Source organism: Felis catus, chromosome C2, assembly GCF_018350175.1.
Source record: "Felis catus isolate Fca126 chromosome C2, F.catus_Fca126_mat1.0, whole genome shotgun sequence".
NCBI classification, from domain to species: Eukaryota; Metazoa; Chordata; class Mammalia; order Carnivora; family Felidae; genus Felis; species Felis catus.
In genome coordinates this window covers 118,351,700-118,376,750 of record NC_058376.1, presented here as the reverse complement: position 1 = coordinate 118,376,750, position 25,051 = coordinate 118,351,700, and the positions used below count along the sequence as shown (strand labels likewise).

Sequence of the window (25,051 nt, the reverse complement as noted above, 5' to 3'; positions counted from 1 at the left end):
AGTAATGGTAATGAGGATCCACCTGATCTCTACTCCTTCATAATTTGACACACCTTGTTTTTATTGAAACAGCTCAAAATTGTTTTGTTTCTTAGATATCAAGGTTATAGAGTTAACAGAGCCATGACTTTAGGATGCTTACCAGAAAGTCAGAATGTTGGTATGTGTAGGCCATTTTTTTGCGTGTGAGTTACAATAAAATCTTGTACTATTTGCTTGTCAAGAAAGCTTAACTAAATTAGAAAGAGAATAATATATAGCTTTGTTAAAGGGAAGTCTTTCCATCTGTGCCCAGCAATACAAAACAGAAGAGATCAGATAATCATGATCTTGAATTAAATATTCTACATCCAATGCTCCATGTTCAAGTTAGTAGGCAAACAAAGAAGAAACCACAAGAGGAAAGAAAAGAAACTTGAAATCAAAGAGGAGCCAAAAGAAAGAAGAAAACAGATCCTAGTGTGCCTCCCAATGTTTACAATTCTTTTCTTTTAAAAAAAAATTTACAATGTGTGACATATTTACAATATGGTGAAAATAAATATCCTCCTTGTAATACACTATCTGCTTGGACACAACTTTGGGGGACGATGTATATCACCTTTAGATTTATAATATTCTTGGTTGATGTTTACAATAGTCTTGATCTCCCAAGTTCCAAGAGAGACACAAATTTAATAGAACATGTGGATTGACCTCTAAGTACATATAATCTATTAGAATACAAGTTTGGAAGGAAATAACAGGTCAAAAATTGTAGAGGGTACCTAATAATACAAGGTAGAATGGCATAAGTGTGCCATTAAAACAATGCAAAGCATTCTGATATCCGTACCTGGTTCTTATATAGGGAGAGGAAAGATTACATGAAAGGGCTGACATTTTTTAGTGATTGGAAGTTTGGCTACAATTTCCTGCATTGAAATAGGAGTAGAATTTTAAGTATTTAAGAAGTATCACATTGTCCCAGCCAGTAAGAACAGAGGATTAATTAATATATATTCAATATTCTACTTCAGATAGGAATACTACAGTTTTCAAAGTATTTTTTCAGTGTTACAAAGTATTTGAAAGTCTCTGTATTCTGTAAAGCAAGATAATGTGGAATGCGGTATTGATTGTTTTAGCTTATCTAAAAATAAAGGTTTTGTCATTTAAGTTTGTAAGGATATCAGAATTAGCATATATAGTATTCCTGTTTTTTTTTAACTATATGATTTGTAGTGGTAAAACTGAAGTTTTTCTTTATTTTCTATTATCCATTGTTTTATCTATTATCATTATTTTCATGATAATCATCCCCATACATAGCAACAGCAACACACATTTTTTTAAATTTAATAATTTATTTTGGGAGAGACCGAGAGAGAGCATACAGGAGGGGCAGAGAGATTGAGAGAGAGAGAGAGAGAGAGAGAGAGAGAGAGACCCAAGCAGGCTCCATACTGTCAGAATGGAGCCCAACACAGGGATTGATGCAATGAACCATGAGTTCATGACCTGAGCCTAAGTCAAGAGTCAGACCCTTAACCAACAGAGTCACCAACTCTGTGCCCGGCCACACACATTTTTAAAGCACTTGTATGTTTTCATTATCCTGCTTTCCCTCAAAGCTGCAAACGAGTCTGAACTAGTTCGTGCTCTCAGTGGCTTTTACGTTATCTAAGTTAAAGAGTCATAAAGATGATCTTTAGAGGTTTACCAGGTACACATCTTTTTTTGCCTTAATGCTTAGCAATGTATCTGAAATATACAACAAAAGACCAAAAGTACATGTTGAATTATGGGAAGAATTACATCCAGACAATAGGATATCACTTAGTGCTAGAAAGAAATGAGCTATTAAGCTATGAAACAAATGGAGGATTTGAAAATGCATTTATTAAAAGAAAGAAGCCAATCTACAAAGAATGCATTCTGCACATTCCAAGTATGTGACAAAAGCAAAACTGGAAACAGGAAAAAGACCACTGGCTACCAGTGGGTGGGAGGAGGAGAAGGGTGAATACGTAGAGGACGCGATAGTTTAAAAGATACCTCATATGATATTATAATGATGGATTATACATTCTTATACATTCATCACAACCCACAGATGTATAACATCGGGTGATTACGATGTGTCATTGTACATCCATCATTTGTAACAAATATACCCCCCTGGTGGGAGATGTTGATAACAGGGTTGGTTATGCATGTATGGGGGCAGAAGGTATATGAACCTTCTGTACCTTCCTTCCATTTTGTGAGAAACCTAGAAATGATCTAAAATTGTTTTTTAAGTCACAAATATTAAGGAAATATTTAGTAAATAAAGGTCAACGGTATTTTTGAATTAGTGAATCAATAGATGAGCGAATGACTAGAGGATGTTCAAGCTTCAAGCTATGTTATCAAACACCTTGACAGTCTGTTCATGGAGTGTATTTGATAGAAATTCTGTACATGGAAGCAAATAAGAAAGCAAATCAATTGCTATAAAAAGGAAATTTAACCTGAAAGCAATGTAGACAACGGAGTAGAGGAGAGGGAGCTTGGAAGCAGACAGTCCAAGTTACAAGATTTTTGCAATTATCCATTAATTATTGTGTTTTCTACTGCCACATAAAGTAGTTTGGTATAATAATTTAGTTATCTTTGCTGACAGCAGGTTCATTCTGTAAGATGAAGATTCCATGAGTTGTCATTTAAAATACTTGACAGGCGCCTAGGTGGCTCAGTCAGTTAAGTGTCTGATTTTATCTGAGGTCGTGATCTCATGGTCTGTGGGTTCAAGCCCCGTGTTGGGCTCTGTGCTGACAGCTCAGAGCCTGGAGCCTGCTTCAGATTCTGTCTCTCCCTCTCTCTGCTCTCCCCTCACTCATGTGCGCGCTCTCTCTCTCTCTCTCTCTCTCTCTCTCTCTCTCTCTCTCTCTCCACCCCTCTCTCAAATAAATAAACATTAAAATTTTTATAAATAAAATTAAATACTTGAGAAAAAATAATATAATCTATGCCTTATCCCCATAATATAAAGGGTATTATTGTACGTAGGTAAAATTCTAGAATACTAGTAGATTCTAGTATGAAGTAAGCAGGGATATTAATTTCAAAGTTCATATTTGCATAGCGTTTGTTCAATTATCTTTTTTTGAACTTTAGGATATTAAAGTAAAACGTTGTTTAAACACAGTTTTGTCCTAGCTTCAGTGAACACAAAGAAAATAGCAGAGTAATTTGACAAATAGATTGGAGTTATAAAGCAATCTAAAACCATTTTTAAGAATTGGATGAGCCAAGTGTAATTGATTCTTGTATGTGAGCAGCGTATTGAAGAGACATCCACCAGCAATCAAACACTCTGTTCTTTTCTAAATTAACCTTAATGAGAAAGGAAAAATCATAATTTGCTTAGTGAAAAACGCTAGAAGAGAAATTAGTTCACATGAGAGTAAAGTGCTTTCTGTCTTTGATTTGTTCCGAGGAAACTTATTCAAGACATTTAATAGCTATTCTCTAATTGAATATGCATGATGTGTGTGTGTGGGGGGGGGGTAGTCTGAGAGAGATTTTTACACATATTCTTGTAAAATTATCATGATGGAGAGTTTATGTATGTCATACTTGATTTTCTTAGTGATTCTTAGCCAACCATTTGAGTTACTTCTGTTGAAAAACATCATTACATAGCATTAAGGTAACTCTTTTCTTTATTGCAGAAATATGCCTTCCCTACTTTTCTCACTCTGCATATCCTACCCTTTCCTCACAAACATACTTAGAGATCATGTGTACCTACAGATTACATTGTTAAATTTAAGAAAGTTAAAATGATTATAATTATAAAGTACCATTTACTGAGCAAGCACGTACAGAGTACTAATTCAACATTGCAGGGAAATTTATTAAAAGAGAAGAAGAGTCAGGTCTGGAGGTTTTTTTTGCTGTGATTTCATATAATTTTTGACAAGAGTAGAATACTCTCCTGTCAACAGGAAATGGGCTTTATCCAGTGGTGTTTAGACCAGCTTGTACCAGTTGCAAGAGTTGATGGGACCCATAATCCCCGCCCCGCAGGAAGTGTTTTCAGTCATCTGAAATCAGCTGCAGCAGAAGTATTTTCATTAGTCAGTAAACAGTGTACATCAATCAGCACTTCGTCCCACCCCCATCTTGTTTTTACATCTTTGCCAGCGCATCACAGATTTTCTTTTCATTTTAATAACAATAATCCAACCACCCCTCTTATCCAAGCTCCGCTAAGATTCATGAATGAGTTTAAGATTGAACATTGTGGTTGTCAAAGGGGTCTGTTTCTCTTTGAGCACAGTAAGCTGTGTTAGTAATCTCCAAATTTTTGAACATGCCCTCTCCCTAATATATATATATACACACACACACACACACACACACACACACATATATATATATATATATATATATATATATATATTGCTTAATTATAATTTGGTGAATATATATGCACTACTCTATTGATAAATTATTTATAGCAGTCAAAAGAGTAAAAATAAGGATGCATCAGGATGTGTCAAAATAAAACAAGTACATTTTGAATTAATAATTTTATGTGCTAACTTTATAAAAACCTCTAGGCCTTTACTATATAGTTATTGCAGCAAAGTGAACAAACCTTTTAGAATTTCCAAAACAACAAAACAAACAAAAAAAAAAGGAAGACAAATTTTATTCAAGTCCGAAGGAGGACAGCTGCCCAGATACACAGTCTTCACAAAGAAGAAGAAAGCCCTGGAGAAGGAATGTTTAACCAGGGTTATACATGATATTTGTTCCATCAAGAGTTACAAATCATCAGGAAGAAGGCCATTTCAGGAAACTACAGATTTTATTCTATGTTTTGAGTAAGTACAACCTTGCAGGCTTTGGAAGTATGAGAACGGAACTTAGGGAGATTTTTACTCTTAGTTTGAAATATTTCTTTTAGGTTATTTGCTAACAAAACAGACAGATGTACAATGTGTGCTCCGGGCAGAAACAGAGCCCACACTTTTTGAAGTTTGATGATGTCACTCTCACCCTAGTCAAAGTACAGCTTCCCTGGGAGCCCACAAACATTAAAAGTTGAAAAGTTCTTTTATCACAGTGCTATAGATAATTTAATATTTTACACAGCATTGCACTTGTATACGCTCTATTATTTCTGAATATTCATGTTTAGCATTTTGAAAAAGTAACCTGAAACTTTTTTTTAAGTTTACTTTATTTTGATACTTGGTTGTATTAGCTGTGATATCTGAAAATGAGGCACCCAAAGGTACATAACATACCAAAATATATACCAATAGAATAATAGTAATGGCTAAACTTCACAGTATTACTTTTTCAATCTGTGTGTATAAATATGGGAAAGCATTTCTTAAAATTGAGAGGTTAAAATCCTATCTTCTAAAAACTTACATGTTCTTATTAACTACTATGAAAATATGTGTTTTGTATGAATAAATGGCTCAAAGTTTATTGAAGACACTGATTTTGAAATATTTTAAATGAATTGGAATACGTTTGAACATTTTTAAATGTTTTATTTTTGAGAGAGTGTGAGCGGGGAGGGATAGAGACGGGGGGACAGAAGATTCGAAGGGGCTCCATGCTGACAGCAGCAAGCCCGACGTGGGGCTCCAACTCAGGAACCGTGAGATCATGACATGAGCCAAAGTCGGATGCTCAACTCACTGAGCCACCCAGGTGCTCCTAGAATATGTTTCAATTTTTTAAGCATACAGATTAAACATATGATTTTAAGTCATACAAATTACTTTAGGTAACAAAATCATGAAGTTGTGGAAAATATTCACATATTTGTATTTCAAAACTGTTTCTTACAGAAATTTCTTTCAGAAAATATTGTTTTCTCACTCATTTTAAAATCATGACCTTGACATTTTTGGGATGGATCATGTTTATCTTTTCAGAAATATCTATCAAGGAGTATACTACTAACAGACATTTATCATCAAAAAGGAATCAACACATTTGGAATTCTTAATATTTGTAGGTAAAAAAAAAAAAAGGTGCCATTCATTTTTAAGTTCACACAGCTATTCTCCATATACTTATAAAATATTTATAAGTCTACTATACATTCCAAAACTCTCATATTTTGAAATTGATGATCCAGATGTTGTCATGTATAATTTGTGCACCTCTGATTTCTACCTATGTAAAGAGACAATAGCCTTTCTCTGAAAAATACTGTGAATGCAATCTATGCATGATATGATCTTTGTACCTTGATATTAGAACATTTAGCTTGTTCTCAAAATGTTTTTAAGGTATTACTTACTTTAAAAGACATACATTTTCCAGTGCACCTTTCCTTGAGCAGCTTAAAAAAGCACTTCTTGATATATGAGTTGGTGAAAGAAAATCTAGGAAACAAAATGAGGCACATTAAAAATATTGGACTGTCATGTAAGTCTACAGTAAACCTCCCACAGTGCATAATTTTCCTACAGTTTGTTTCTTTAAGTCATCAATAATATATTCCCGTACCTATCAACAGTGTATACTGACAAAAGAAAGTGTTTTTATTTGTTTCCATTTTGTTTTCTGTGTACTATTCTAGATAATTTTCGTAGGATGTTTCAGCAATGGTATATGCTCTTTGTCTCCCATTATTAAGAAACATGAGAAAAATCATTATTTCTCTGAGATACTGACATTGGATTTTTGTCTTCTCTTATAATGCGGTCGTCCAATAAGAAACACTGGCCCTGCCATTTATTTTAATAGGTAGCATGTTCTGAAATATTTATCGTTCTTTCTTACTGGTTGTTTTTTGTAGAAAGATTGTCAAGTCAGTTTTCCATTTTCTAAATCTTGGTTCAGGTAAGACTACAGAACATAATCTGTAAAATAACTAGATACAAGATAACTGTCTTCTAATGAAACTTACAGAAAAGTGAGGGAAGACAGCCCTTACAACTCCTTGCCTTGTGGAAACCCAACACTTCCTTAAGGCTATTCCACATACCAACAGGTCACCTAAGGGAGACTAGTTCTATTCTATACATTAATATTACTAACATCTAAGTTCTACCTTATTTTTTTCAGTTAAAAACAGAATAATAGAAGGCCTATTTACCCCCTAGACCACAATGGTTTGTTTGGTGCCTTGAAAAAAAAAAAAAAAACTCTTTTATGTAAGAAAATGAATTTACTGGTAATTCAATGGCTTTCAAATGTCAGCGTACCTAAGAAATACTCTGGGGTGCTTTGTTTTTTATCTTTAAAAAAATTAGTGTTTATTTATTTTTTGAGAAAGACAGAGATAGAGAGTGTGAGCAGGGGAGCAGCAGAGGGAGAGGGAGACACAGACTCTGAAGCAAACTCCAGGCTCTTAGCTGTCAGCACAGACCCCGACGTGGGGCTCGAACTCACGAACCATGAGGTATGACCTGAGCTGAAGTCAGATGCTTAACCAACTGAGCCACCCAGGTGCCCCTACTTTTTAAAAATTTTTCAGTGTATTTATTTATCTTGAGAGAGACAAAGACAGTGTGAGTGGGGGAGGGCCAGAGAGAGAGGGAAAGAGAATCCCAAGCAGGTTCTGTGCTGTCAGCATGGAGCCTGAGGGAGCGATCAATCCCACGAGCCACGAGATCATGACCTGAGCCGAATTCAAGAGTCAGACGCTCAGCTCTACCAACTAAGCCATCCAAATATGCTTTAGAATGCAGATTTGCAAGCCCTACTCTAGACCTACTGAATCAGAATCATCGGGAGGTATTGTTTAAACTGGATAGCTAAATTTAGAAAACTCCCCAGGTGATTTTTTACAAATGCACTATAAATTACATACTGATAGCTATTGATTTAGAGTATGGAAAGTTAAATCAGTGGAGTATAGCATATAAGGATGAGGACACATGACTCACCTCAAATGCTTAGGGCCAAACAGAGATAGGTTGTTTTCCCATTATATATTTGCATCATGCTATTCTGAAGGGGTACCATAGGGAGACAATATAAAGAGGCAATATAAATAGCCCCAATCATGCTTTATGTAAAGCAGGGAGATAGTTTATAGAGCCTAGCATCACAGGTTCCTTTGCAGGTGAAAAGAATCATGAGATACAAAATTGTTACTTAAACAGAATCATTAAGTCGTTTTTTTTGTTTGTTTGTTTTGTTTTGCTGTTTTAGTGGTTTGTGTCTGTGTATTTGCCATGGTACATTTCAAATTTAGTTTTAAGAAATTTGCTTTTTTTCTCCCTCTTTTAATGTTTCATCCACTAGTAATAGTGAAGCTTTCACAATATTTTCCTTTCCTGTGATTGTGCTAAGAGATAGCAAATTTAATTCAATTTAGATGACTGTAAGATAATTAGTCTTGGGATATGGGGACTGGGACATTGATCAGTCCTGCAGCACTGATGAGGAAAAATGAGAGAGAAGTGATTGTAGCAAAATACTTGTCAACATCAGACCCAGGGCACAGCTTCAGAAAAGGAAACAAGTTAAAGTAAAGGAGGCACGGAGGATGAGAGATACAGCATGTTTTTAAGATGAGATTGGACATACTGCAGACATAATGACGTTGAAAGTTAGGCAGATGACAAGATAACAGGGCTCCCCAAAGACCAGGTGAGAGGTCAAAACGTAAAATGGATTTAGAGCTACTAAGAAAGGAGATGACTGATGTTAAAAACAGGAATAAAAATCAGTCATGCCATGACATCACAATCAGCTCGACATCTAAGGCAGATGTCTGATCTTAAGGAATACAAATTAAAGACCGTAAATTAAGGCGAAGTCAATTCAACATTTTTAAAAGGCTATATTATCATAGGTTTAGAAATTAGGCACTATATATGCAGATTCTTCAAATTTCTGAACTAATTTTCAATTTTTCAATTTTTAATTCTTACCTTATCTACTTCCAACAGCAAAGAGTAGGAGATATATTTATGAAAAATATGTAGTGATATAAAATACTTGAAATAACATGCACATCTACATTATGAACAAAACAGTCTTAAAAATATTAAGGCAAAGAATTTTGACACTCCTCATGGAACCAGCCTAGCTTAATATCCAGAACTTTAGAAAAGGTCACATGCGCTTTTTAAAAAACAATACTCATTTCATACTTCTTGAAATCTCAGCTAGGGAAAGTTATCACTGGATAATATTCCTGGGTTCTCAGATTCTTAAAGTACGATGTCAAGAAAAAAAATGAAGTTCAAGGTAAAAATAATCCAGCTGTGTCAAGAAAAATTGTTTATATTGTCAAAAGAAATATTCTACAATGAAAATATGTATTCATAAAGGTTAAATATGACTTATGATCTAACTTCTAAATATATGTCTGATATCTCCTTCCTACTGAAAAAAAGGTAGGAGAAAGAAATATAAGGGAAATATTACTGATCTTAGACTTATCTGCTAGCAGTTTGATTAATTTGAACTTCATCTTTCTGGTCAGCCCTAAAGATAAGAGCCATAAAGTAGCAATTTAGCTTAATTTTATCCTCCAGCTCTTCACAGATTCCAAGTTATGAAAATTCTCCGGAAGTGACGTCTGCTTCTCCTGTTTTATCTCCCATATTCTGTCTAAATCAAGACACTAGTAATTTACTCGTAGGCAGTACAAATTGCCCTCTCTTTCAACCTAGACTAGTCATAAAATTAAGGGATTAATTTTAGAAATAAATTAGGAATAATACTAGCATTGACCAACCTTTCATACATTTGTTGGTCAATTGTTACTCTTGAATAAAATGTCATTTACCTGCAGGAATTTTCTTCTTTGCTTCTCTGCTTTTGTTTCCTTTACTTTTGTTTCAGTTTCCATTTATAGTAACATTCCCATATTGTAGATAAGATCTTTTGACTGCAGCATACGCTGTAAATATTTTCTCCCATTCTGTCACTTGTTCTTTGTGTTTGCCACATCTTTTATCTTACAAGTGTATTGAATTTGTTGGCTTTTTATGGATCATTTTATGGTTTTGTTTCCAAAATAATTAGGTTGCTGTGTGCTCCAGTATTCAGAATCGTTTTAATCTCTTGAAAGGAACACACATTTTTCTGAAATTTCATCTCACCCTTTATTCATTTTATGCTTTTCGCCTTGGATCTTTTTTGGTCATATTGCCATTTTGAACAATTATTGATACTAGCATTACTGGTAGAAGTGGCCAGTTGTTTACAAAAGCCCTTTTCTGCTCAAGTACATTATCTGGGAGAGTCCTGCTCTATAGCCTCACCTATCTTCCTCTTCCTCAAGCGTCCACATACGGAGATAAAGTGCTTGTTTGCCTATTTTAATGCGTGTATCATTTTACTATTGCTGCTGTAACAAATCACCACAAATCAGTGCTTCAAAACCATACAAATTTATTAGCAGCTAACAGTCAGAAATGTGAAATAGGGTTCACTGGGCTAAAATCAAGTTGTCAGCACGAACTGTATTTTTTCTGGAGGTTCAGGGAAAATTCTACCCCATGCTTTTTCTAGCTTCTAAAAGCTTTCTTCTTTCCTTGAGTCTGGAAAGCATCTTCAAAACCAGCAATCTTTTCACTTTCACTTCCATGTAAGTAGTCAAGTCTCAATATATTATTTTCTTTCTGCTTCTTTCTTGCCTACCTCGCTCACTTATAAGAGTACTTGTGTTTATCCTGGACCAATCCAGGATAATCTCTCTAGCTCAAGATTCTTAATTTAATGACTTCTACAAAATTTCGTTTCCATTTAGGTTTCATATTCAGTTTCCAGTGATTGGGACACGGAATTATTTGGGCATCCATTTTTTTCTGCCTACCATAGTATGTGAATCCTTGAGTTCAAAAACTGTCTTCTCACTTATTGCTGAAGACACAGCACATAAAGCAGTATGTATAAGAGTAATACTTCCAAATTTTCTTAAAGTTTCGAATATTTTTAAGCCAGAGTGAAAACTACACAAAGTCATAAGAAGAAAAAATTTCATAGAAGTATACTTCATAAATAAAAACAACCAAGGCTTTTTGCCCTTTCCCTGTAAATAACTTTTGGTATAATAAAATGCCTTACAAACAATTAAAAGACAAATTACAATGTCGGTGAAAATATTTACAACATACACAATGTAGAAGAGATCTTTTTTTTTTTTTCTTCGTGAATACAAAAAAGATCTCTGGAAACAATAAGAAATAATGATGTTCAATATCAGTAGTGGTCAGGGAGATATACATTAAAATAAAAAGGTTTATATAAAAACATGTTATCTAGTACTTAGGGAGGCTGTAATGTAATTCACTTTCACACCCTTGGTGGAAATAAAATGTGTACAGCATTTGGAAGGAAAGTATCTTTTGGAGATTAAAAGTACTTCTACATTTAAATAAATATTCTAGAGACATAAATAAGCACAAAAGAGTCATGTACAAGCATGTTTCTGAAACATCATTTGAAATAAGCAATATTGGGGGTGCCTGAGAGGCTCAGTCAGTTAAGCGTCCAACTCTTGATTTTAGCTCAGATCATGATCTGGTGGTTCGTGAGATCGAGCCCCACATTGGGCTCCAACAGTATGGAGCCTGCTTGGGATTCTCTCCCTCCCTTTGCTCTGCCCCTCCCCTACTCACACTTGCTCCCTCTCTCAAGATAAATAAACTGGGGCGCCTGGGTGGTGCAGTCGGTTAAGCGTCCGACTTCAGCCAGGTCACGATCTCGCTCTCCATGAGTTCGAGCCCCGCGTCAGGCTCTGGGCTGATGGCTCAGAGCCTGGAGCCTGTTTCCGATTCTGTGTCTCCCTCTCTCTCTGCCCCTCCCCCATTCATGCTCTGTCTCTCTCTGTCCCAAAAATAAATAAAGGTTAAAAAAAAAAAAGATAAATAAACTAAAATAAAATAAAATAAGCAATATTGGAGGAGAATAAAATTGCATTGCAGTAAGGAAATGGTTAAATTAATCTAGTTACAGGGGTACAAGTCTTCAGAATTAAAAATAATGAGATAAACTATGTTTCAACATATGAAACTCTTTACCTAGTTGTGTCCACCAAGGAAACAGGCCCCACCTGCGTAGACCACTGGGGATGGTCCTTTAGTTCTTAAGGCTCTGGCTGCTCACCTGCCAGGATGACGCAGAAAATGGGGTTCATAATGAATCCAGAAAATAGCTGTTGCCCAATGAGGTAGAACATGGGGAAACCTACTACCTCAGACACTGACCAAATCAAGTTAGTATTTGTGTGATTCTTAGTCAAGGAAACTTTTACAATTATTGGTTTAGCATAATATTTCTCAGGTAACAGATATATTACACTCTAGGACATCTAATAAAATACATGAAAACCCAGATGTATAAAGAAGATGTTTGATGATTTTGAAAAAGCAGCATTTGCCATAAATGAACATAAAGGGCCTCTGATTTCATAGTGCGTAAAAGATATTATTTAATGAAATTGAGCTTTACCAATAAATGTGTAAGAAATATAGTTTATCATCAAAGATTCATTCGTTTATTGCATACAGCAAGGAGAGCTGCATTTTAAGAGCCTCTTCTCTTTTCATGGGGAACGCGTCGTTTACAAGTTCATCTAATAGTTTTTGACTTTAAAGAATCACAAGGGAGCGGAGCATTGGAGGAACTTTGAGATCCAAATGAGTTTGGCTGTTTTTTTGAGACTCAAATGAGCTTGAGCATTAAAGCCAGCCATGCAGTCCAATGTACCCTTCAGTTCCTTTGCAGTGGGAATGAGTAGCTACACATACAAGAGAGGGGAACCAGATCAGCACGGTATTTTAATCTGTTGGCCCATGCCCATATATAACTGTATGTGACTTGATTTATTAAAACTTTGAAGGATGCTTGTGACCTTAGATGATAGCGAGGAGGGTTTGCATTGAAGTCCCCTCACTTTCTGCTCTAAACCATTAATTGTTTATTATACACATCATCTCCTTTCCCCGACAGACTTTTTTCTCAGCAGGTCTTCGTCCAAGTTCTTCAAAAGTCTGAATTTAGAATATTTTTTGAAAACTTTTCCTCAACAAGCTGCTTTTCCAGTCTTTTTATCTGTTCCATCTGTCTCCCGAGTCCTCCTGAGACATCCTTTCATCTTGCTCTCGTCTTCCCATGCCTAATGGCCAACACCTCTGATGAGTGTTCATTTTTTTCTCTCACTTGTAAATCCGTCTCTATTTTTGTAGTATTTGTTGTAGAGCAGCAGACGCTTCAATCCTCTCTGGTCAGTCTTGCATCTCTACATCTCATTTCTTTCTCGCTCTCTCCCTCCCTCCTTCTCTCTCTTTTCCCCCTCTCAGCAGAAGGATGAATTCTTCAAAAAATCATTATTTGCATGTGAGGAATACTCAGTTTATCTTCCAATGTCACTTATTTCAACAATCTCTTATGTGGTTGGTTTCCTTATCTCGCCATTTATTTGGTGGTGGCGGTTTTCATTTGTTCTTAACATTCTTATCCTCTCTCCCTATTTTTACATTGTAATTATCTTTGTCATTTTTTTCTAGTGTGAACCTCTTATCTGTGTAACTCTAGGGCCATACCAGAATGCACTCATATTTGGGAAAATTATTTGTGATTTCTATCTTCATTTTAAGAAATTTGTCATTTGTTTTTTTTTTTAATTTTCCCTGCTTCTAACAATACGCACATCATTGTATCTCCTAAATAACATTTGTAATATGATTAATAAATCCTAGTTGCATTTAAGTAAATATTTTGATGTATATAATTTCATAGTTCATGGGGTGTTTTTCATGTGAACTAATAGCAGTATATGGCTTAGAAAATTTTGGGGCGCCTGGGTGGCTCAGTCGGTTGGGCGTCTGACTTCGGCTCAGGTCACGATCTCACGGTCCGTCAGTCCGTGAGTTCGAGCCCCGCGTCGGGCTCTGGGCTGATGGCTCAGAGCCTGGAGCCTGCTTCCAATTCTGTGTCTCCCTCTCTCTCTGCCCCTCCCCCGTTCATGCTCTGTCTCTCTCTGTCTCAAAAATAAATAAAACGTTAAAAAAAAAATTTTTTTTTAAAAAAAGAAAATATTATTATAGGGGCACCTGGGTGGCTCAGTCGGTTAAGCTTCCGACTTCGGCTCAGATCAGGATCTCACAGTTTATGGGTTCGAGCCCCACATTAGGCTCTGTGCTGACAGCTCAGGGCCTGGAGCCTACTTAGGATTTTGTGTCTCCCTCTCTCTCTGCCCTTCCCCTGCTCATGCTCTGTCTCTTAAAAATAAACATTAAGATTTTTAAGTATTATTATAGAATATATGATCTTTTAAATTATTTTGTTTTTTTTTTTTTTCATAGTGAATATAGTCTAAGAAGTTGAATCTTCATTAAAACTTTATAATAGTCATTAGCAATGTGAAATTATTCTTAGATTCTACAATATCTTTAGGGTCAAAGAGCTCCAGGCGCTTTGCCAGAAGATGCATAGATATAATTTAATAATTAGAGTAATCCTAAAGCATGATCTTAGAGCCTCATTTTTTCTTTTTTTTTTTAACCTTAATTTGTAAAAACTGAATCACAGAAAACTTAGTTAAGACTTTTCTTGAAAGACCTACATATAGTAAATGTTAAAGCTCAGATCCGGGTGCCCAGAAATTTTATTTTTATGATTTCCTTTTATACTGCTCCAGTTCACTTACTTTCAGTTTCTTATCAGTGAAGCCCTACTGTTTACAGTGAAGGTCACAATTTTCTGATCCGCACATACCTCAACTTCCCACTTATTATTTTCATACCATTGTTATTTCTATCTGTATCCTTGGAGGGAACCTCAAAGGTAACCTCTACAGGAATCACCGCATTTTCCTCTTTATTTAGTTCGACTTTAACTGCCTTGGGTGTGTACTTAATTGTCATCTTTTCTCTTTAGGCATATATCACTACCCGTTGTCATTCCATCTTACGAAAACTTGCACTACTCCATTTTTAAAATTTCATATGGTTGGGTGCCTGGGTGGCTCAGTCAGTTAAGCATCCGACTTCAGCTCAGGTCATGATCTCATGGTTTGTGAGTTTGAGCCCCATATTGGACTCTGTGCTGACAGCTCAGAGCCTGGAGCCTGCTTTGGATTCTTTCTCTCTGCCCCTCCCCTGCTCATTCTCTCTTTTCTCTCTCTCTCTCTCTCTCTCTGAAAACTAAAATAAAATTTCATATGGCTGATATGCTTTTTAAATAAACTACATCAGGAATTAATTTTTAGAAAATAAAATACACCCATTTATAGCATATAGTTTAATGCACTCTGGCAAATAACATACACCAATGTAACCATCCTCACAATCAAGGTATTGAATGTTTTGACCATTTCTATCAGTTCCCACATAACCCCGTATACAGCACTCCTTCTTCAACCTGGGCTCCAAACAAATTAGATCTGCTTTCTGACACTGTAGTTAATTTTTACCTCATTTGGTATTTCTTATAAATTGAACAACAGAACATGCACCCTTTTGACAGTGGCTTTCACTGTTCAGTGTTTTTAGCATTTCACTCATGTCAAATGTAGCATTAGTTTGCTCTTGTTCATTGTTCAGTAGTGGTCCATTATATGAGTGTGCCACACATTGCTTATCCATTCTGTAGCTGGTGGACCCAGGGATGGTTGTCCAATTTTGGTTATAATAAATAAAGCTATCGGGGTGCCTGGGTGGCTCAGCTGGTTGAGTGTCTGATTCTTGATTTCAGCCCAGGTCATGATCCCAGCATCATGGGATCAAGCCCCATATCTGGCTCCATGCTGAGCATGGAGCCTGCTTAAGATTCTCTCTCTCTCTCTCTCTCTCTCTCTCTCTCTCTCTCTCTGTTTCTATTTCTTTATCACTCTTTACTCCCCTCCCCCACTTGCACATTCTCTCTCTAAACTGAAAAGTAAATAAAAATAAAAATAAACACAGCTAGTATAAACTTGCATGTAAGTCTTTATACGGATGTATGTTTTCATCTTTATTCAATAAAAACCTAGAAGTAGAATTACTGTTTCATCTAATGAATATAGGTATAGGGTTATTTCTATAAGAATCTGCCAAACCATTTTCCAAAGTGTTGGTCAAAATTAATGTCTCTCTTCAATAATTTATGAGAGCTCCAGTTCCACATCTTATCAACACTTGGTTTTGGTGATCTTTTAAATTTAAGTTTTTCTAGAAAGTGTGTTATACCATTTCAATGTGATTTTGACATTTCTCTAATGATGAACAATGTTAAACATATCTCATGTGCTTATTTTACATTTGCATATATTCTTTTATAAGTATCTGTTCAAATGCTTCACCTGTTTTTATCATGGTGTTTGTACTGCTGTTATTTATTAGCAGGTGTATGATAAAACACCAGTTCTTAACTGAGTATGATAAAAAAAAACAAACAAACAGTTCATCATTTTATGAACCAAAAAAAAAAAAAAGGAACAAGTAAGTCAACAGTAAATATTTGTTTGTTTACTGTTGTTCTATTCTCAAATTTCCTAGCACAATTGAAGATAGTATCATTTCACTTTATTACCTCAATTAGATTTTTTTAATTTAATGATATATTTAAATAATCTTAAGTGGGTAGCAGGAGGCTCAAAAATTACTCAAACTCTTTTGAAACCTTGACAATGCTGTCTACTGATACTTCATAGCAATTTATTTCACCTCTCTGAAAATTAATTACCTCATTTTAAAATGTGAATCTAAACTCTGGGATTGTTTTAAAGACTTAAATGTGATTACTGTCTGTCTGTATGGGGAAAGGAGCCAGGGAGATCTTCATTTCTGGTACAGAAGTACTCAGGAAGGCTAGTTTCCATTTCTCCAGCCCTTGCTATTGAAAGGCTAAAGTAAGTAATAAAGGCTAATATAAACCCACTTTAAATCACAGGCAGAATGAATAAATAAATGAATGATCCATACTTTTCTATGAGAAATAGTAAATTCCTTAGCCATTTCAGTTAGTAGCATTTGATGATAATTGAAGATACTAGAGGTCAAAGAAATTCAAACTCAATTAAGATTCTAATCACAGTTGGTAAGCAAGCCATACATGTTCTTTGAATTTTGAACTTTTCTTAGTAAACAAAACAAATCTGTGGAAGAAAATCTATAATTATATTACCATAGACTTCACCTACATAAGGTAATACCATATAATTTTATTTTGAAATGCACTTAAATATATTCACCCAGGCATTTTAAATTATTCATACTTAATTATGTAATTAGTCTATAATCTTAAAGACTGTTGATTTAACAAAAAATGAATAACTTCTAGGGGCGCCTGGGTGGCTCAGTCAGTTAAGCATCCGACTCTTGGTTTTGACTCAGGTCATGATCTCACAATTTGTCAGTTTAAGCCCCACCTCGGGCTATTTGCTGACAGTGCAGAGCCTGCTTGGGATTCTCTCTCTCCCTCTGTCTCTGCCCCTCCCCCACTCACTCTGTCTCTCTCTCTCTCAAAAATAAATAAACTTAAAAAAATTTTTTAATTAAATAATTTTTAGACTCACAGTTTGCAGAGATAAAAACAAGACTATCCGGTTTGAATATAAATTTTGCATTTTTGACAAAAAATAATAAAATTTACATCTATTTTCATTTTTATTTAATATCTGTTCTTTGGTGATAAATTGGAAAAAAAACTTAGAAATAATAAAAAGCTCACAGAACTAGCAATACTCGGAATAGTATGCATCTATTGAGTGTAAAACATAAAACAATGAAACTTTTACCAGAAAACATAGGAGGCAATGTGTGTGACTCAATATTAGGAGAAGCATTCTTAGACATACCACCAAAGATAAGATCCATAGAATAAGAAAATGAATAAGTTGGAATTCATCAAAATCAGTACCTGTGTCTCCGTAACTGACTGTGACACAGACGAAAAACAAGCCACAGACTAAGAAGAAATATTTGCGAGCAAGGTAGCCAACACAGTACCTTGATCTAATCTGAAATATAGAAAGAACTCTCTAAATTCAATAGTAATTAAAACTACAAATCCAGCAGGGAAATAAGCAAAAGATTTGAAAAGCTTCTTCACAGCAGAGAGTATATAGATGGAAAACAAGCACATAAAAAAAATTTTTCAACAAGATAAACCATTAAGGAAATACGAATTAAGGCTTCCATGACCTACCATTACAATACCTATTAGAATGGCTGAAATAAAAATTACTGACAACCAAGCACTGGTGAGGATGTGAAACAAGTGGCCCTTGCATGTGTTGCTGGTGGGAAGAACAGAAAGGTACGGCCCTTTAAGAAAATGGTCAGTTTCTTATAATGTTAAATATACTTGCCATAACACCTAGTAATTGCCCACCTTGATCTTTTTCTAGACGTGTAAGCTTACATTCATACACAAAACGATGTGAATCTTTACAGCAATCTTATTTGTAATAGTACCACATTGGAAACAAACTAAGTGTGCTTCAGTGGGTGAATGGATAAACTCTGTTACCTCCGTAACATGAAATACTATCTTTCAATCCTATCACGGAATTAGCTACTGCTCTATGCAACAATTTGGATGAAACTCACAGGCATCAGTGTGTGGAAGGAAATAACGTTGATCTCGAAGGGTTCTATATTGGACAGTTCCACACATGTAATGTCCTCAAAGTGACAAAGAACAGTGATAGAAGATAGATTATTGCTTGTGGGGGTTTGCGTTGGGAAAGACTATTAAAATTAAGGAGTTACCTAAGAAACCTTATTAGTGGTAATGGGACAACCTTATTTTGATTGTGGTGGTGGTTACTCAAAACTACATGTGAAACATTTTCATAGAAGTAAACATTTAAAAAGTGCATGCAAAAATTGGTGAAATCTGAATAAGATCTATACTTATGTTCCTCGTAGTTAATAGTCAATATCCTGGTTTTGACAACCTTCTGTGGCCATGTGGAGCTTTGGGGACAGCTAGATGAAGGGCACTTGAGAACTGTGTACTGTTTTTCGAACTTCTTGTAACTTAAACTAAGATGAAAGGCTAGAATACAGAGAAAAACAACTTTTTGCCCTAGAAGAAGTGCTATCGATTGTGAGAGGAGCCTGGCATCATTACTTCGATGCACAGGCAGTACCACAGTCACATTCCAACTCATAATGCGTGCTTGGAAAGAGGAGACATGTGTGGGAGAGATGGTGATCTAGACACGTTCAAAAGAGGAAGGGGCTGAGCAGGATGATGGCGGTAGCTGAGAAGCAGCAGTCCTAGAGTAATCTGGCAGCAGGCAACAGGAAGCGGGGTTGTAGCGTGGAGCCTGAAGTTCAGCCAGGATTTCATCCCCACCAGTAGCCACATAAAGCAAAATATGTCTTGGTCAGATGTCAGGACAAATGCTAAAAGATGGATAAGGGCAGCATTCCATTTTCTGCAGCTAAGGTCTTAATCGTTATATCTGACAGCGTTAATCAGATTTACTAATATCTGGCTTCTTAGTTGCCTCTACCTAGGGCTAAGACTAGCCCCAAAACCTGGATCACAAACCTGGAGGAAGAAACAAGTGACTTGCCCAGATTCACACAGTTTGTACGTTAGTTCAGAATACACCATAGTATAAAATAAACACATACCCTGTATTTTAAGTTTACGTGTAAATATCTCTGTAAAATCATAGAAAAATTTTCATGTCAAGCAAGAAGAGTATACGATGTGCAATTTTGTAATCAGCTATTCAGATGACTGCTTTTTCATTTTCCATTGTCTACTTTTTTTTTTCTTGGTACATTTGATCTGGCATTAGAATAACTGGACTGTGGCTTATTTAATCACTTAACCAACATTAATAATAATCTCTCCGCATGTAATTCCATTTTATCTGCATGACATGTTCTTCTTACATGTAATATTATTTCTTTTTTGGTATAATGTGGTTAAAGGTAATGAGAATAGAAATGAGGAAAAACATCATTTTTAAAAAAAATAATTTTACTGTCCCAATTTCCTAAGCATATTTAATGGAATGTCACATCTCATTATTAAACAATTAAACAATGACAATTAACATTTACTTCAGAATTATAGGATGGCATATCTCAGTAACTGCAATAATCCTGTGATACCCAACTCAAGTAAACATTTGGAGTCTACTCAGCCTCAAACAGACATGTGTAACTTAAAACCAACATAGTTTTCAAGGAAAATGAGTCTGAGTGGTACTGTTTAGCCATTCAAATTACACGTCATCAAAAAGATGAATTGAGACTGTAGCTATTAAAGATAAGGAAAGGTAATTGGAAGCAAGAAAAAAAACATACATTTCTTTCTAGCTATCAGTGTTAAATCAGTAGAGAAATGATAAATGGTCTCCAGTTTAAGGAAAATAATAAGCTTTTTAAAATACCTGAATCATCATTTTGTAACACTTCTAGCAAAACACCACTTTAAGCATCTTGCCTGTCATGGGTACTAAGTGTGCTTTCAGTATCAGTTAGACTACTACTGGCTGTAGCAGAGACCCATTGGACTTCCCTAAAAGTTCAGTTGGCATTGTGTTATTTCATGCAATTCTTGGGCTTTGAATACATATAAATAGCTGGGAATGTAGTTAAAGGAGAATAAGTGCCCCAATTGGCAGTCATGGGCAGTTATTATTTGTGGTATTGTAAATACACAGTTTTCACTTCTCAGTTTAGTAACACATGTATTCAACCAATATTTAAAAAAAAATTTACTCTTTATTTTTGAGAGAAAGAGAGATATAGAGTGTGAGTGGGGGAGGGACAGAGAGAGGGGGAGATACAGAATCCAAAGCAGGCTCCAGGCTCTGAGCTGTCAGCACAGAGCCCGATGTGGGGCTAGAACCCATGAACCATGAGATCATGACCTGAGCCAAAGTCGGAGGCTTAACCGACTGAACCCACCCAGGCGCCCCATCAACCAATATTTTTAGAGTATGAGGTTATGGCAAAGAAGTATTCTTTAGTAAAGACACTGTTCCTAAGTTGACAGATGGTTCCTACACTAGGGAAATACTCATGACAAATATCTTCTCAGCTCCAGGCTTCTCTCAGCATCCTCTACACCCGCCATGTTACCCAGGATGATTAGTATCATGTATTGAATACCATTGGTATTAAAATTGTTTATCTGGCTCCTCCACTAGACTGAGAATTCTGTGAGGATCAAGACAGCCTTTTATCTCTGAGTTCCTGGAGCCGGGTGCGGTGCATGACCCTTATCAGGCCGGGAATAACTGTTTCTTGAGTAAAGAATAGGAGTAGATTAAAAAAAAAAAAAGTGTATGATGCTCCAGCTGTATTCCTCATACACTTGCTGGTCCACAAAAGATGTCACCCGATCTCACTGAGATAAATATAATAATGCGGAGTGTTTTTATAATGATGTCTCTGGTTATTCACTTTTATTATATTTTTAAAGTATCACTTCACAGCAGATTAGAAGTATATTTGAAAAAATAAAACATCGTCATTGCTGGAATTTGAGAAAAATGAAGTAGATTATTTATATGCACCATGACCTAATCTACATAAAGCTGCATATGCCAGAAGAGTTATGTTAATGCTAATTTAAAACACAACATCATAAGAAGGGATATCTCTAAAGGGTGAATTTAGGATAAAGGCTTGAAAAATGATAAACGTTAATCTAATTTCTACATTGTGAAACAACGATCACATTAAATTTAAAAAACAGTTATTAATTAAGCTGAAAATGCACAGTGGAGCCCTCTCTCTCCTGCAGACTGAACACATGCCTGCTATTTTTGTTCCTAACACAGGGTTCCAGGTAGTGACTGCTGAGTCACTGAAGTTTGCATAGGAGATGGAATCTATTCCTCATTTGAAAATTCAGTGTGGAGGGAAACTTAGAGTAGCTTAGTCTCAGGGCTATTGACATGAGGGTCCAGAAAATTCTTTGTTGCATAGGTTATGTTGATTGTAAAATGTTTAGCATTCAATAATTGACAGTTGGAATCCTTATCCTCTCCCTCCACGACCCTGAATATGTAATGATTAAAAATGTCTTCACACATGACTGAACTTCTCCCAGTGGCTAAAATCACCCCCAATGAGAATTATTGACTGATGAAAAATTGAGACATTAGGGACTTTTGGAAAAGAGCATTGGAACTATAATATCTCTACTATGGTTTACACTTATTTTTTTTATCTTTATGTCTGAAACAACTATTGTAAGAACCTGGCACAATAGAAAATTCACAGACCTGGAAAAGAATGGGCTTGGATTCTCACTACTCAGAATTCACTGTGACTAAGTTTCAACAACTTGAGTTCTGACATTGCTAGACCATGCAAGTATGTAAGCGTTCTGAGATTTCATATTTTCTGATTTTGTCAAGAACCAGTGTCTTATTTTTAAAACCCCCATAATATTTATAATACTGCATTAAGTTGTCCTTGGACTAATGATATTCTGTGAAGAAATAAGACCTTCTTAAATGATACTTTCCTAATTTTTAATATAGTTTCATTTAGAAGACCAGAAAAATAGCCTAGATGTTGTGGGCTTTATATCATATTATAGTAAACAAGAAGCATGTTTATAGGTTGTAATAAAAAGTTATTATTTACATAGTCATTTGATCTAAATTCTGGTATCTCTTGGGCCAATTTCCTAAAAGATAGCAGCAATAATACTGGTAATATTCCTTTTTGGAATAGATATTACATGGCTCCAGGATTTTATAACCTGAAAAATGTCTCAAGAACTAGAACTCTTCTGGTTTATTCATTAAATTGAATTTACTCAAGATTGCGAATAATGCTGAAGATTGTTTGGGGTTTCTGAGCCATTTAGTTGCCTTCTAAATTGTCAAAGAAAAACCAAGTGACATTTGTATAATATGTCCTTTATTAACAGAAGATTATTAAAATTTCAAATTTTATCTGAAAACGTGTTCTAAAAAATAATGAATGCTCATAAATTATCCTAAACTGTATACATCTTTAACTGAAAACTGTCATTTTCTTTACATCGACTGCCTGTACATTTGTACATGGAAGCTCCATAGTTTTGATTCACAATAGGCTGATTTAAGCTCTCTCTCTTCCATCATAACATTTCGAGCTTGGATTCTGGGAGAAGAGGTTAAACACTCCTACCCTTGTCCACAGCACACATCACTCACATACAAGTGCACACACACAGACACATGGGTGCATCTACTTGTAACCAAAGTGAATAGGGGTTTAAGCCATTACCACCATCCCACTTTGTGTGTGTGTGTGTGTGTGTGTGTGTGTATATATATATATATATATATATATATATATACACACATACATACATATAGCACTGCATGGGGTCAGGAGGAGGAGGTCCCTGAGAAGTACCTCACCAAATAGGTTGAAGTTATTTTCCCAAATAAAACATACTCTGCTTCAAGGACTGAGCATCAGAGAGCAGTGATGACTTAATTGCACCTAGATGCTTCTCCATATTAGGAAATGAAAAAAAATATCCAGAGATGTTAGAAAGGAAATAGACTCGACAAAAACAAGTTTAAATGGGCAGAGACCAGGATTTTTTGTTTGTTTGTTTTGGTTTGAGCATTCCCTGAGGAGAATAAGAAATTAGCGTCTTTTAACTTCTTGCTCGCATCGGTCCCAGAGATCTGCTTTGCTGAACTAAGGCCAACAGACTGTCACGCAGTGACGTGTACTGTGCCTGCTTCTGGCTTCACTTCACACCAGAGGGAGACAATGGAAAGAGTGTCAGATACCCCCCAGCTCTTCACCTAGACTTATCAGAGGAGTCTTTGACGGGACAAAGCCTATTAAAGCCGTCGGGAGACAGAAGCTGTCTGGCTTCATTTCAAAAGTAGTTTCAAGGCACTCGTTCCTCCAGTAGGCAGCAGCAGGTCTGAACAGAATTGCGCTGACTCATTCTGAGAGCTCTGGGGTGTTCTGGGGGAAAGGAAACCACTAATAGACTGGAATTTATGTTGGTGAAGTAAGAGTGGCTAAGAGTCATTGTAATTTGTTAGTCTCATATAAACATAACCATTTTATCCATAGATCAAGGAACTTTATATGTCTCTCCCTAAGTGTAGACAGAACTATTATTAATACCGTGTTCCTCTAATCTAGCCCAAATAAAAGAAAACATACTAAGGAAGTTACAGCATCCTTTAACTTTAAAAATATAAAATCTACTAAGCTCTTAGTAACGATCTACAAAAATGAAAACACTGATGAGTTGACCATGGTCCTCAGAGTAGTCGCATGGCACAGCAGTTTTTCTGGGTCGTTCTCTTCTGTTTCATTTGGCCCATATAGTACTCCTACAGGGGTCCAGAAACTGCTAACTTTGGTCACCTTACACTCATCAGGCCAACTGCTGAGTTACCGTCCAGCAATACTGTGCTTCCTTCACATTAAAGTACAAAAGGGCACAGTGACGCTCTCGTCTCTGCATAGACTCATCACTCCCAACTCCTAATATTTACTGAGCGTCTTATACGTTGAAACAGCTTTAGTCAATTCATGTCAGGCAGTCACATGTACTGACTCACTGTGCATTCGATAATATTTGAAGGGAAGGGACGACAAAGGGCTCTGTCAGAAACTGGATGGACCTTTGAGCCAGAGGATCCCAAGACCCACATCCTGCCTTCCCAACCTACTAGTTGAATTAGCTTAGAACATTACTGGGGCGCCTGGGTGGCGCAGTCGGTTAAGCGTCCGACTTCAGCCAGGTCACGATCTCGCGGTCTGTGAGTTCGAGCCCCGCGTCAGGCTCTGGGCTGATGGCTCAGAGCCTGGAGCCTGTTTCCGACTCTGTGTCTCCCTCTCTCTCTGCCCCTCCCCCGTTCATGCTCTGTCTCTCTCTGTCCCAAAAATAAATAAACGTTGAAAAAAAAAATAAAAAAAAAAAAATAAAAAGAACATTAGTAACCCTCTCTGAATGTTGGAATTCTCAGCCATAAGATGAAATCAAGAAACGTAACTTCTGGGGTGCCTGGGTGTCTCACTTGGTTGAGTGTCCGACTCTTGATTTCAGCTCAGATCATGATCTCATCATTCGTCATTCGTGGGATGGAGCCCTGCGACAGGCAGGTGGTAGGGCCTGCTAGGGATTCTCCCCCTCCCTTCCCTGC

At 36.1% G+C, this 25,051-nt stretch overlaps 2 long non-coding RNA genes across 2 annotated transcripts in view; one reads left to right on the top strand and one right to left on the bottom strand.

Annotated features, from left to right (window-relative positions):
* LOC123380106 overlaps positions 1-25,051 on the top strand; it is a 278,930-nt gene that overhangs the window by 182,821 nt on the left and 71,058 nt on the right. The window lies entirely within an intron of this gene.
* Positions 6,263-25,051, bottom strand: part of LOC123380107 — a 30,676-nt gene continuing 11,887 nt past the window's right edge. Inside the window, exon 3 of the long non-coding RNA XR_006585433.1 lies at positions 6,263-6,386. This is a non-coding gene — a long non-coding RNA (uncharacterized LOC123380107). The remainder of the gene's footprint in view (positions 6,387-25,051) is intronic.